This window comes from Anabrus simplex, chromosome 6, assembly GCF_040414725.1.
Source record: "Anabrus simplex isolate iqAnaSimp1 chromosome 6, ASM4041472v1, whole genome shotgun sequence".
Classification (NCBI taxonomy): Eukaryota; Metazoa; Arthropoda; class Insecta; order Orthoptera; family Tettigoniidae; genus Anabrus; species Anabrus simplex.
The window spans coordinates 260,995,938-261,010,897 of NC_090270.1; positions in this window are offsets into that span (position 1 = coordinate 260,995,938).

The following is a 14,960-nucleotide window of genomic DNA, read 5'->3' on the forward strand; positions in this document are numbered from 1 at the left end:
CTCTGCCTAGGCTGCCGATTGTGGAAGCCTTTCTTTCCCTTTGAGCGCCGTCACGGCTTTGCTACACACAGAGTGTTATATAAGACTTCGTTTATATGTAAGAATAATGAACAACAGATTGCAAAACTCGCTGAGCAGTTCCTAGATTAAGAAACTGAAGTCTTCTCTATTTTATAGCTAAATTAATATTATTTAATGTTATAAAATATACCGTTATTGCCATTTATCTTCTTTCTAGCACAGTCATAAAATTGTAGATGACTTACAGTAATTATTACATCCTCTATGTGAACATAGGCATAAAAGGAAAATTTAAAAAATATATATATAATACCGTGTTTTCTTGGTTTTCTTCAAGGTTGGTGCTCGTTGTGTATCCACTCAGAAGGCTATCTATATCTACTGTATAAGATCAAAAAGAAGTGTGTTTGTTCGTCATAGTAATCTACACGCCTTCACTGATCAGTACCAACACAACATGTGCACCGAGTCTCGGAAGAGTCGTAGATATAGTTTTATCGTCAAAAAATTTAATTCAAGAAAATTGGTCATAATATGTGATACACGGGTAGAAGTTTTTATGGGTGGACGCAATTTTTGATTCCAAAGCTCTTAAGCAATAGACTGGACACGTAACTTACAATAGCAAGGGACATCTATGATCAAATCTAAGGATTTATTCATCCGGAAAATTAACCTCAACTTCATAAATATCATATTATTGCTTACAGGTGGTGGATCTTGCTCTATGATACAACATAGCAAATTATTGTCTGGACTGAGTATTGAGTGATTGCTTTCAAACATAATTTCTTGACTCTGTTTATTCTTTATTCCAATATATCCAGACTTCGTATCAGTCATAGATTGGATCACTGTCCGACTCGTTGGCTGAACGGTAAGCGTACTGGCCTTCGGTTCAGAGGGTCCTGGGTTCGATTCCCGGCCGGGTCTGAGATTTTTACCTTAATTGGTTAATTCCAATGGCACGGGGGCTGGGTGTATTTGTTGACTTCATCAGCATTTCATCCTCATCACGACGTGCAGGTCGCCTACGGGAGTCAGATAGAAAGACCTGTACCTGGCGACCCGAACCCATCCTGGGATATCCCGGCACTAAATGCCATACGACATTCCATTTCATTTTTTCATTGCATCACTATGCTTGCTTTAAATGTTTGTACCACAGTTTTGAATTTCTCTATGTTTCTTAACCTCGAGTCTATACACGAGTCACAAATGATGGCTTTTTGATGGGAGATAAAACATAGCACTTTATTTTCATGAATGAGTATTGGGTAATTGCTTACAGACGTCACGAAATGACAATGTGAATAACATTAATTCCCTCGTTCTAGAAAAATTACAACGACAGGCTACTATGTACAGTATAAATTCATCGATACCAGATTAGATGCAGAACGAGCAGCGATTTATCCTGTAAATTTCCTGAACTCATTACATCCACCAGGAACGCCTCCTCATCTTCTTATCCTTAAAATTGGATCACCCATAATTTTACTCCGAAATGTTGATCCACCTAGACTTTGCAACGGAACGAGGCTAATAGTTAAAACATTAAACGATAATGAATGGTGCTGCGAAAGGAGAAGACATACTCAACCCACAAATACCAAGGATCCCCTCTGACATGCTGTTTGAATTCAAGTGGCTATAATTTCTAATACGTCCACTTTTCGCGATGATTGAACACAAGGCTCAAGGACAATCGTTTTAAGTAGCAGGGATTAATTTTGAACCTCCGTGTTTCTGTCATAGTCACATATATGTAGCTTGCTGCAGGGTTGGAACTCCTAGGAATTTATACATTTAAACTCCTGATTGTGTGAAACGTAATGATGTTTATCCTACGACACTAGATTTTTTTTTTTTTTTGCTACTTGCTTTACGTCGTACCGACACAGATAGGTCTTATGGCGACGATGGGACGGGAAAGAGCTAGGAGTGGGAAGGAAGTGGCCGTGGCCTTAACTGAGGTACAGCCCCAGCATTTGCCTGGTGTGAAAATTTGAAACCACGGAAAACCATTTTCAGGGCTGCCGACAGTGGGGTTCGAACCTACTATCTCCCGAATACTGGATACTGGCCGCATTTAAGCGACTGCAGCTATCGAGCTCGGTCACTAGATATTTGACAGATAGAAAAAAAAATTTATAAATTTACCAATCGATACAAATAATTCACAGTAAGTTCAGAAGTTACCAAATCGCAGGAAAGCAAATGTAATTCTGTTTTCATTTGTGATACATTTTCAAGTGTTGATTGATATAACGTTACATTCTATAACCACAGCAGATAATTTTATCTTAGAATTCTTCTTTGACTATAAATTTCTCCAGAAGAACTTTCCTTTGCATATGCAAGACTCCCTGCAGCGTATAAGGTTGGATGATTGCGGATTAATGTCTAATCCTTTATTTTACAACGTTTGCAGTTGACCGGCTCAGAGCTGCGCGGCCCTAACCGCACGGCCAACTCACTCGGTCTGTCTTCTCCCGGTAAAATTATCGTCAACAGGTCACTAGACGCACTCTTTCAGATAGCTGCGCATCCTATGCCACGTGTAATTTCAGGCGAAAAGTTTCATTGCAAGACACGCTAAAATACGAGCCTTGGCTATTGGAATGGAAAGCCAGCAGCTAAAACCACTTATATTAATGATGCCACCTGTGTAGGTCTGCTATATACATTCAGTAAGAAATATATTCCTAATCAGTTTCTTTTCTGTACTGTATTTACCAATTCATTCAGAATACCCCTCTGAAGTAAAAACATTCTTTACATGTATCACATTGTTCCCGTTGCAAAGTTTCGAGGCAATGGAATAATACGAAAACGGTGAATATAGACAATGGGATAATTATAAACTCTACAACCACGTAGAATAGGTAAAGTAACTGAAGCAAAGTGCAAAAGAAGAATTGTACTTTATGGTCAGATAGTACGAATGAGACTGGCAAGTAAGATCTTGACCTACTTTCTGGTAAAGAAAACAATGGGATCCTGGTTCACCGGGGTGAAAAGAGTCTTGATAGCAGTGGCGGTTACATGTGATGACATCCAGGAGCGTATCCCGCTTAGGATGGAATTCAAAAACACCAGTTTCCAAGGAAAGCGTAAGCTTGCAGGCAAGATGAGGACTGAAGAAAGGAAGTAACGACATGGAGGACGAATGAGACTACCTGTCCGAAATAATAATAATAATAATAATAATAATAATAATAATAATAATAATAATAATAATAATAATAATAATAATAAAATACCGGGCGAGTTGGCCGTGCGGGTAGAGGCGCGCGGCTGTGAGCTTGCATCTGGGAGATAGGGGGTTTGAATCCCACTTTCGGCAGCCCTGAAGATGGTTTTCCGTGGTTTCTCATTTTCACACCAGGCAAATGCTGGGACTGTACCTTAATTAAGGCCACGGCCGCTTCCTTCCTACTCCTAGCCCTTTCCTATTCCATCGTCGCCATAAGACCTATCTGTGTCGGTGCGTGGTAAGGCCCCAGCCAATAATAATAATAATAATAATAATAATAATCATAATAATGCCGGGCTGAGTGGCTCAGGCGGTTGACGCGATGGCTTCTGGCCCCAGCTTGGCAGGTTTGATCATGGCTCAGTCTAGTGGTATTTGAAAGCGCCTCGTGTCAGTAGATTTACTGGCACATAAAGGAACTTCTGTGGGACTAAATTCCGACAATTCGGCTTCTCCGAAAACCATAAAAGTAATCAGTGGAACGTAAAGCCAATAATATATGACTGTGAGTTCCGGCACCAGTCTCGAAGATGGCCATATACGTATTTATTCCTTCGCGTTAAGTAAGATTCCTCTTACGAGAAGCTGTCATCTGAAGTTTTATGGAACCATTATTTGAGTGAAGCAACGTTTCTCTTGCAGAGCTCTAGTTATTCATACAGGAAACAAACACTCCTCCCGTTACATCACCTCCTGCAATGTGATCGTTAAATCTACTTTTATTACCAGCTCTCCACTTCTTGTCGCTCTGGTATTTTGTAGCCGATTGTGATGTAACCTCGACTATGTAAAGTATCTCTTTCATAGCAATCGTCTTGGTAGCTGCTGAGAAAGGACTCTAGAACATCAAGGTCCCTAGGAGTGGAAGTATTATTACGGCTCCAGTACGTTGTTATAGTCTGACATGCATTGTTTGGGCAATTTCGAGAGATAAAAGTGAGGATTTCTGCAAAGGAAATGCAATAACGCACGGCTCATTGAAGGCTAGTTAAGACAAGTCTAAGAGGATAGGAAGCCAGGTAGGAAATCAAAGACATGGTGATGATAACAAGGGGGAGGGTAAACCCTTGTATCGGCACATAACATTCACCTGTCGACTAACACTCAATGTTCAACGTCCCCATCCGATGGATATCAACATCAAGAACGTAATTTTCCCCCAACTCCGTATGACCACTGCTGAGAAGTTTTGGATTTGAATCCAGGTTTCTGTTGCGTGATCTAGTAAACTCGTGCCCTCATCCTGAGGTGATGCAGCTCTTTTTCCAGGCAAACCCCTAATGGAGGTGCGCTGCATGTACCCTTTCAACCACATACCAGCCCTCCTGCCATAATTACACTTCTGGCGGTGCCGGGAATCGAACATGGGCCTCGAGGACGGAAGCTAATAACACTACGGAGGCGGACTCATTATCTAGTGTTTATAAATTATTTACCAACACCCGTCTTACCATACCGGCCAACATTCTGCTGGTGAAACTTGTTAAAGCAATAAGAATGGAACCGGCTAACCATGCTGTCAGACCACGCAGGGTTGGACATCAGGAAGGTTGCTCAGGCAATATATTTAGCCATCCGTGTCGTAACGACTAGCCAGATAAGTTGGTTCACAATAAAACAGCAACAGCATAACAGTCGTAAAGATAAAATTTCTTCATCGGTTTTTATTTATTTCATTTTATGTATTTATTAACGTGGCAATTTCTCACTACGAGGGCATTTGCCTGTCAATGTAGTTACCATCAACTACTTTCGGATACAATTCTACTGAATTTCCTATTAAACGTATCTTTAATTTCAACCAAATCGCTTGACACGTGAACGTCAGGACTGAAGAGAATATTCAGCTCTCTGGGCACACTGAAGGCACCACGCTTACGTTCCTCAGTTTATCAATAAAAGTGTATCCGAAGCCGCCTTCTACCCTGCTGCTTAATATTAACATTAATTAAAGTCACTATCCTCCTGAGACCAGAAAAGAACCTTTCGGGATGCTATGATTTATAGGTTCTTGTTTAGGCCCTAAACTCGGCAAGTGGTAAAATAATGCAAATAAATCGCACTCGCACATTTTCTCCGCTACACAGAAAACCATACAATCATGGATATATGTTGCCATTGATACTTTCACGGCCCGTACTTAGAGACATGATACTGTATACGCTTCTGAGCTTATGCCGTGTAAAGAAAATAAGGTGAAATTCTTTACGTTTCGCAGAGAACTGTGCTCCTATCCTTTCTCGTGGACTGCCGAGATTTTCTTCTGATGACGCAGAGCACAGTCCTCTGCGAAACGTAAAGAATTTCACCTTATTTTCTTGGCATGGCATAAGCCCAAAAGCCTATACCAGGGCCTCTCAAACGCCCAAAATCTCACGCGTGCAGAGCGAGGCGCAAGAGCTCATTGCACTGTGCATCGGTGTTGCTCGGCATGACTCGGATCAACTCTTCGTCTCTGGGCTACTCGGCTGAGCTCGGCTCTACTCGGCTATACTCGGCTAAACTCAGCCCGGATTTGGAGCGCTACGGCGCAAGTGGGGCAGAGGGAGACAGGCGGAGCGAGCGAGACAGGCGTGAGGAAAGAGAGAGTAAGCGCTATTGCTCCAAATCGAGGAGTGGGGGGTCTGCACTCTGGTCAACCAAGCCAAGTCGTCTTTTGCACCGTGCACAGTGCATGCACCACGCGCATGCACCCTGAGAGGCCCTGGCCTATACAGTATCATCATGGATATATTTTTGGGTGTAGAAGACAAAAGGGCAAGTACAGATTCTTTGGTTGTTTCCCTTTTAGTATACTTTAACGATATGCAGGGCATACGGATAATGCATCCTTCGATTCCATCCACACGAGAGATAAAGATATCCGAAAAATCGAAAAATGACTGTATCCGCGAAAGAACGGGAAGTTAATGTGAGAAAATGAAAGAAATTCTACACTTTGTAAACATAACACTATTACTATTGTTGTTGTTGGACAGCCCTATGGTGTAGAGGTAACGTGCCTTTCTCTTATTTCAAGCCCCCCCCTGGGCTCGTTTTTCGGCCAGAGCTCTTGGTTATAGGAAGAGAACGCACAGTGCGAAGATAACGCTATTGAGCTGGTGTGCTTAGGCGAACACTCGTTGCCAAGGTTACAGTGATGTCGGGAAGCTGATCTCGCTAATCGCAGATTGTCCCCCAGCCCAAAATCGTATCTATGATAAATAATTATTCCAAAATATGTTTCCGTATGTTTTATTTCGAAATTTGGAACGTCCACGTTTGAGGACATCAGATCCAAGGACACATGTGGTCTATTGTGATACTTAATGCACTAAATAGAATGTCAATACATGAAAGGAAATAAGAACATTTCAGTGCTGTTTGGCACAAGAACATGTCATATTTTTTATATATATGTTGCAGCTTTTTCCTGAGCACTCTTCCATGTGACAAAGACTTGGATTCTTCTGTTCTTTCAACAAAAGGTGCTAAGAACGGAACTTCCCTTCCCAGCAGAAGGGTAGCTTCCTAATTTTTCTAGTCAGTCGCCTATTAATTGTTTACCTAGTATTTTATTAAATGATTTCAAAGAATTAGGAAATTCATCGAACATTTTCTGTGATAAATTATTCCAATCCATAGTTCCTCTTCTTATAAATAAACATTTACCGAATTTGTCCCATTGAATTCAAATTTTATCTTCATTTTACGATCTTCACTGCTTTTAAGAGCTCCCTTCAAGGCTATTCGTCTGCTAATGTCATTCTATGCCATCTCTCCATACACAGCTCGGAACAATCCTCTTAGCCGAATATCTAAGACTTACTTCCAAAGCTTCCTAGCCCGAAACTTTCAACATTCAACATTTTACTATTTTATCGGACATCACTCAGAACAAATCGTGTTGCTTTTCTTTGGATCTCTTCCAGTTCTCGTATCAAGTATTTCTGGTGAGGGTCGCACTGGAACCATATTCTAATTGGGGTTCTTACCATTGACCATACGCCCTCTCCTTTAGATCCTTCTTTCTTTCTTTCTTTCTTTCTTTCTTTCTTTCTTTCTTTCTTTCTTTGTTTTTTCTTTCTTCCTTCCTTTCTTTCTTTCTTAACCCTTTTACCGTCCAGGCTTGGGTTTTCCTTCGGACTTAGCGAGGGATCCCACCTCTACCGTCTCAGGGGCAGTGTCCTAGAGTGTGAGAATTTGGGTCGGGGGATACAACTGGGCAGGAGGACCAGTAAATCGACCGGGCGGCCTCACCTGCTATGCTGAACAGTGGCCTTGTGGGAAGGATGGAAAGATTGTAAGAGATAGACAAGGAAGAGAAAAGGAGGAGGGAAGGAAGCGGCCGTGGCCTTAAGGTAGGTACCATCCAGACATTTGCCTGGAGGAGAAGTGGGAAACCGCGGAAAGGCACTTCAAGGATGGTTGAGGAGGGAATCGAAACCCCCCTCTACTCAGTCGACCCCCCGAGGCTGAGTGGACCCCGTTTCAGACCTCGTACTCCTTTTCAAGTTAAGTAGCAGAGCCGAGAATCGAACCCAGGCTTCCAGGGGTGGCAGCTAATCACAGTAACCACTACACCACAGAGGCGGACTAAATCTTTACTACTACCCATAAATATCCTCATAAATGTTTGAAGAGATCTGTAACCTTTTTTAGTAGCTTCGTCACAGTAACTGAAACAATGCAGTTTGGGGAGAGGTACATAACCACCACAGCGGACTATTAACTCCTGCGGTTAAACCTTATTTATACAACAATGTCTTTTTCCTCTCCAAGATGCTACGCTGGACTGTTTACGTTTGGCTTTCGCTTTCTCGAGTAAGTTTACAAGACGGAATGCGGTGCGTGGGTGGGCGCCTGCCTCAAGAAAGTGGAGCTAAGGAGACGCAAATAGTTTGCGTTCTTTTCTTCCTTCTCGTGTAGATGTTATTTATACAGAAGTTAAATACAAGCAACCGTGTGATAATAGAAGCATCTTGCGAATATCTGTGGAGCAAGACCAGGTAGGATCAAAATTTGACTACATGTAGAAGATGATTGATGAGGACGCTATGGAGTGTAAGTCAATCCCTAAGGAGCTCATAACAGATAGATATGTCCTCGGTGATCACGGGTTAAAGATATGAACTCATCTTTAGTTCTTTGTCGGTATGAATGGCTCAGAAAATATAACACTGTATTTCTCAGCCCGAAGTAGCGGGTTCGATCCCGGCGCCGTCGTTTGTTATTTGAAGGTGCTCAAATATTTTAGTTTTGTGTCGATAGATTAACGCTCTAAAAGAGCTACTTAGGAAAGATGATTCCGGCACTTCATCGTCTCCTAAACCGTAAATATAGGTAGTGGATGTAAAACAAATAATATTTTCATTTCAGAATTTTGATGCATCGTCATTGTGTTGTCCTATAAAGGAGGCCTGCGCAGTAGCCGGCAGCGTCATGGAAAGGCGTGGCAACTCACGAGCCCACTCATACACTGAGCGAAGACACTGGTAATTTCACAATTGAAAAGGCCTCAAAAGTTTTAATACATTGTTTTGATTCGTTATGCCAAACTAAGGAGCACTTTGAACTTATTAGCCCTTCTGTTTGTTTCCACTTCTTCTCTTCTCATTATCTCTTCATCCTCTCGCTGTGTTCATTTTTACGTTATTTAGCCCATCTGTATTTAATCGGGTGGACTTTAGAGAAAATTTGGGTTTGTGAATTAACGTTCTGAATTTTTCTATCTTAAATATTTTATTCAGTATTGCCACTGATTTTAGCCAATTATTGTGAATTTTCATTGATAAGGATAAGTTTAAACATTTTCATTGTGAGCTTGTCATTATCCATTCTATATAAATGAACACAAAATTGTAATCGCCGTTTCCTGACGGTGTCTGTGATCTATTCTGTAACTTGATAGATTTCATGTGATTTCTTTTTCATCCAAATTTCATTTTCCTTCCTTGTGTTTCGATCATCTTTATTCGATTCGAGATTTGCCAACAATTATAATAGTTTCAGTTGCATAATATGCTTCTATTTTAACTACTGTGTTATAATGTCGTAATTTTGTCTTTTATGATATAATTCTTTCACTGTATCTGTTCCAAGTAATTTTGTGTGCACTTTGAAGTTTTGCAGTTATTTCTTTGTTAGCTTCTTGATTTAACCCTGTTGGTTCAATAATTTTACCTAGATACTTAAATTTGCCTACTTGAGCGATATTTCCATATAGCCTAATTGGTGATTAACGGTTGACTGTTAAAACGTGATTTAGTCTCTCTTTATTTTCATAAGACATTCGGAGTCTGTTCTGGCTGCTGGCTGGCTGTTGTTGGACGGACAGCAATGTCATCTGCAATGCTAGGCAGTTAAGGTGACTTTCGTTTTGGATACATCTACTAATTTATACCTTTAGATTCATTTTTCTGTATCCTAACCACTTTATCCAGAACTGAACTTAATAGTAAGGGAAACAATCGATGTACTTATCTGACTCCTGTTTTGATTTCAAGTGGTTTAGAAATTTCTCCCAAAAATTATACTTTCGATGTTGTGTCGGTCAATGTTTGCTTGTTTTTGTTTTGAATATTATTATTATTATTATTATTATTATTATTATTATTATTATTATTATTATTATTATTATTATTATTATTATTATTATTATTATTATGCGATTTTGGCCACCTACACCCTACGATTGGTATAATTTATGCTATTATAACAATTAGTCTTCTAGGATTTGTAGTATGAACTCAGTATGGATCACGTGAATAACTCTTTATACTTTCAGTTTTCTTTGCCGCCAGTTTTCATTCATTCTGTTGCCTGCAGCTTTCTTTTTTTCATCCATCCTTTTCTTCTTGGTCACTGTTTCTGGTTCCTGAAACCCTAAAATATCTGTCTTGTTTCTGAATGTCATTCTGTCGGGGATGTCCTTTCCCATAATGTTCATTACTTGTAGATCCTTGTTAATAAACTATCTTTCATTTGAGTTGCCTTTTCTACTGGTCTTGTTAAAATCGCTGAAAATATTTCTAGTGGACCTGACATCGCTCATTATTGAAATGTGTCCTAAGAATTTAAGCGTTAGTTTTTGTATGATGTGAGATATCCCGCCGCATGTTCGGTACATTTCTTTGTTACTGCGTAATAGGTGACAGCGGAGTTTTTGGGTCCGATAATTTTCTTAGGATTTTCCTTTATTTCTTCTTGAATTCTTCGATGTCTTTATTGTTGTTAATCCTAGACATTATCAAGAGTATAGGCCTACACCATTTTCGAAATAGACTAAAATGTGAAAGCAATAAATCTAATTATTATTTTTTCCCTCAACATAAATAGCAGTAACTTCTTTTTGGAGGTTTCTGATCATTTCCTTCAAACCACTTACTTTGTCTTTACCGATCAAGTCGGCCGTGCGGTTAGGGACACGCAACTGTGGGCTTGAATTCGGAAGATAGTGGGTTCGAACCCCACTGTTGGCAGCGCTGAGGACGGTTTTCCGTGGTTTCCCATTTTCACACCAGACAAATCCTGGGGCTGTGCCTTAATTCATTAATTAATTAATTCAGGCCATGGCCGCTTACTTCCCACTCCTAGCCCTTTCCTACCCCATCGTCGCCGTAAGACTTACATTATCGGTGTCGGCGAGACGTAAAGCCAAATGCAGAAAATAAAAAAAGAACACCTACTTTATCCCTTCTTTCAGCTCCTTACCACTATTTTCCGCTTTATGTTTTCAAGAACATGTACATTTCTACCCCTTTTTCGATCTAGTATAAGACCCTAAACATCCTGAAACTTGAGGAGTTACACAGGCCACAGTGTACCAAACCAAAACACCTGTGTATTCACGATCAGCTATTATATTTTAACCAAAGCAAAATATGTTATTATCAACATTTCCTAGAGATTCTTGGGAGGATTTTAAAATTCAATAATAAGTCGTTTCCTTTAGCAACCACGAAGTGAAGTACTTCTTCCGGAATATTATGATGCTTCTTCTGCATATACCTCATTAGTAATATCTTGAAGAAGCCTTGTAAGAATTCCGTCTCCATAGTAACCGCCTCATCTGGATGGTATTCAGCTATACACAATTACTGAAATATTTTATTTCATACTATGACGTATTACCGTACTTAAGAGAGTATGGAAAATAACACTTCACCGTACTGTAAAAATCTAGGATTAAGAACGAGAAAAGACATCGAAGAATTCGACAAGAAATAAAGGAAAATACTAAGTACTATTTTATTACAAATCGTCTGTGATTAGTTGAACTCCGCTTCACACTGACGTAAACGAGGATAGTCAGATAGATCATGAATCAAGGAACATCAAACTTAACTTTTGTTGAATTATTTCTCCGCCTGATTGCGGCACCGTGTTTCCGTACCCAAATACACCAAAAATGGTGCCTCTGCATAGCCAGCTCAAGTAACCTGCCGCCATCACGAGACTAACTAATGGGTAGGTTAATCCATTTTCAACAGATAAATATCTCAATAACAGATGCGTCTCCTTATACACTTCGTGAACTTTTACAATTATTTTTCCTCATTTTTGAACAAGAAATTGCTAAGACTAGCAATATTACATAGACAAAGAACTGAGGAAGAAGGCCTTTAATGTCAACGAAGAAGTTCACAGATTGGTCATGAACGGCAGTTCTCTCGTATCGACATGTTCACCTTCAGAGAACACAGTTCTAAAGGCTTCATCATAATTCCAACTGTACGGTTCGAACACCACAAAGGCCAACGAGAAGGGAAAACCTAGTGAAACAAGAGATCTACGAAGCCACAATCCTCTATTACAAGTCAAAGTACAACCTTCAAGAGATTGACGTAATGGGACTAGTAGTCGGAGCATGCGGCACCATACTTCGACACTTCGCTGACACTTGAAAACGTTTCGAGCTGCCCATGAAGCGCATTCACGAAATAGTTGCGATAGCTCTTCGAGGTTTCACATATTCAGCGCATAATGTCGTTACCGATAAGAACTTTTAAAATGATGTAATTTCTATGTCTGTTTCTTTGTAAAGTCTCAATAGCATGTTATCCGTATTACCTTATCATTCATGGCAGCCTGTTAATATCGGAGGTTGGTCCTTTTGTTTCTATAAATTGTGATGTACTAATCGGTACTGAATTTCAATAAGACACGATTTGAAATGCCAGCGTAGAAGTGGTTGCAACGGAGTCTAGGTTTTCGAATAGTATACCTTTATTTCGAAAGTCGAGATTTACACCAATCAAAAATACTTTTCGGACAATCGAATGGTATTTACATTATTTTACACTCGAGATCTCCAGTTGGACGAAATTCAATTTGAAATGCAAGACGGTAATACTAAATTTGTTTGGATTTTTTTCAAACTATATTTAGGGAAAATAAGTTGAGATAAATGGAGAACCTACCGACATTATCAAATGTACTCCTTCATGTTATATGTACCCTTTAACTGGTAATAATGATATTTACCTTTCGTTGTTTAGGAGTTCGAATATAAATATTCAGTACCTTCAATTACTAGAAGCTGGAATTCAGTAGAATGAAACGACAGATGAATTCAGTATCCTGGAACTATTTTGGAAGAAATAAACCCATGAATAATTTATGTAGCTTCTGCCGTTGGTAGTATGATCTGTTTTATTATGGAACGGATATAAGAGGCGAGTTTTCAGTTTTACCTAACTCTTAATCTCCAGATCAACGATAGAGTTTCGACCTCTGGACCAAATATCGCAGGTTATAACCCGACAGAGGTTACCAGAATTTTGAACTGTAGTCCACTTGGCAAACTATGTCATACGAAGGTGGCATGTAAGAACTCTATGGTGCCACATTCGAAGCTTAACTCAAAAATTAGTTAAAACTCTGCTATAGGTCAACCAGCGGGGCTCATATTTCTCTGCTATTTATTAGAGCAGGTAGAGTGTCAAACTGACACACAGGCAGCCAAAATACGAGGGCTGTAAATATAGTAATGGCAATGTTGTCCAGACACTCGCAGGAGATCGGGCATAGGAGCGGTCAGGTGGCGCCTTTGTCGATATGTAGTTTACATTTGATGAACATCCAGTTGGGAGTGTTGTTGCTGTGTGGCGTTGAAGTGAAGAGTGTCGATTTTACCGCTCTAAAGCATGTTTTCAAAAAGGAAATCAGCATTCGTGGATTAAAATCGAGGTTGCCCGTGGCAAAAATGTATGAGAATGTTATCGAGGATTACGTGAAGCCTGTGTCGAGAATACATTAGGATGGTTGCATGATGGATCAAGGCTTTTCGTGCGGATCGGAATGAGATTTTGGATTTGCACCACACAGGTCGGCAGTCCATTCCTCAAGATTAGATTACATCGTAGAATTCTCGTTTCCGTAGACCATCGATGGACTGTCCGGGAATCATCCGTTGAGGTTGGTCTTCGTCATCAAAAGGTGTGGCACATGCCGGAGAAATGGCTTAACATGATCCCATTCGGTTCCACATCAACTCACCGACGTACTGAAATGGCACCGGTATGAACTAGCTGGCATCCACCCGGACAGATACCGCAACAAAGGAGACGCATTTCTGTAGCGTATTGTCGCCATCGATGAGACGTGGACACGAGCCTAATAGCCTGAATTGAAGTGTCAATCGAATGAATGGCGTCACCTATGTTCGCTACGTCCACAGAAAGTTTGACAGAAACCCAGTGAGGTGGATCTTATGCTGATTGCGGCATACGCCTACGAGGGTGTAATTCTTACGCATGCCGTGCCTGGGAGGACAAGCCTTCAACAGTAACTACTATTGACGATTTCTGGAGCGACATCTGCGTCCGGGTATGCGGCGTAAACGTCAACATTTAATGCGAAAAGATCACTCTGTCGCGTTACACGCCAACGCACGTTGTCACGTCGCAAACATTGTCAAATTCTTATTGCAACGGCGGCATTGGGAGTCTTGGAACACACACAAATCCTTGCGATTTCGACCTGTTTCCGAAGTTAAAGAAACCCCTCCGAGGCCGCCGATTTCCAGAGGTGGCATCTGTACTCCGCGCAGTACGGCGCTTCGTCCCTGTCGTGAACAGAGCAATGCTTTGTCAACGGTCCCCTACGGCTTCCCGACATTTCGCAAAAGGTGAATCCGAGGGTGACTACATTGAAAGAATGTAATGCAATTTTACTTGTTACTTCATTAAATAAAGCATTCTATCAATATTATTATTACTTGATTTATAGCCCTCGTGGCATCAAATAAACAGGCCTTTCTTATTATTATTACCTAAAAATCATCATCATCATCATCGTAGTCGTCGTCGTCGTCATCGTAGTCTTGAGATACGTCTCAATTTGGCGCTACCATGTAACTGCATATCCTTTTTGGTGCAATTTCAGGATCCAACCTCCCTTCAAGCTAATGACCTAAAAATGTGATAATGCCTGGGACTCTCATTTTACCTACATAGTTTCAATACCAGAGGGATATGACTTCCATTTCAGAAATCTCTTATTTATTGATCTGGTTTCAAGTCCTTCCCTGATTGGGAGTTAATTACGATGTCAACGAGCTATCATGCCATGACATGTTGTGAGAGGAGAGATTTTATCATCTGGCTACTAACGTACAGCAAGGGAAAAAAAGAAGCCTGTCATGGCAGTGATTAAAAATGAGCATGATTTGGCTGTGAAAGTCGACATTGAATGGAGT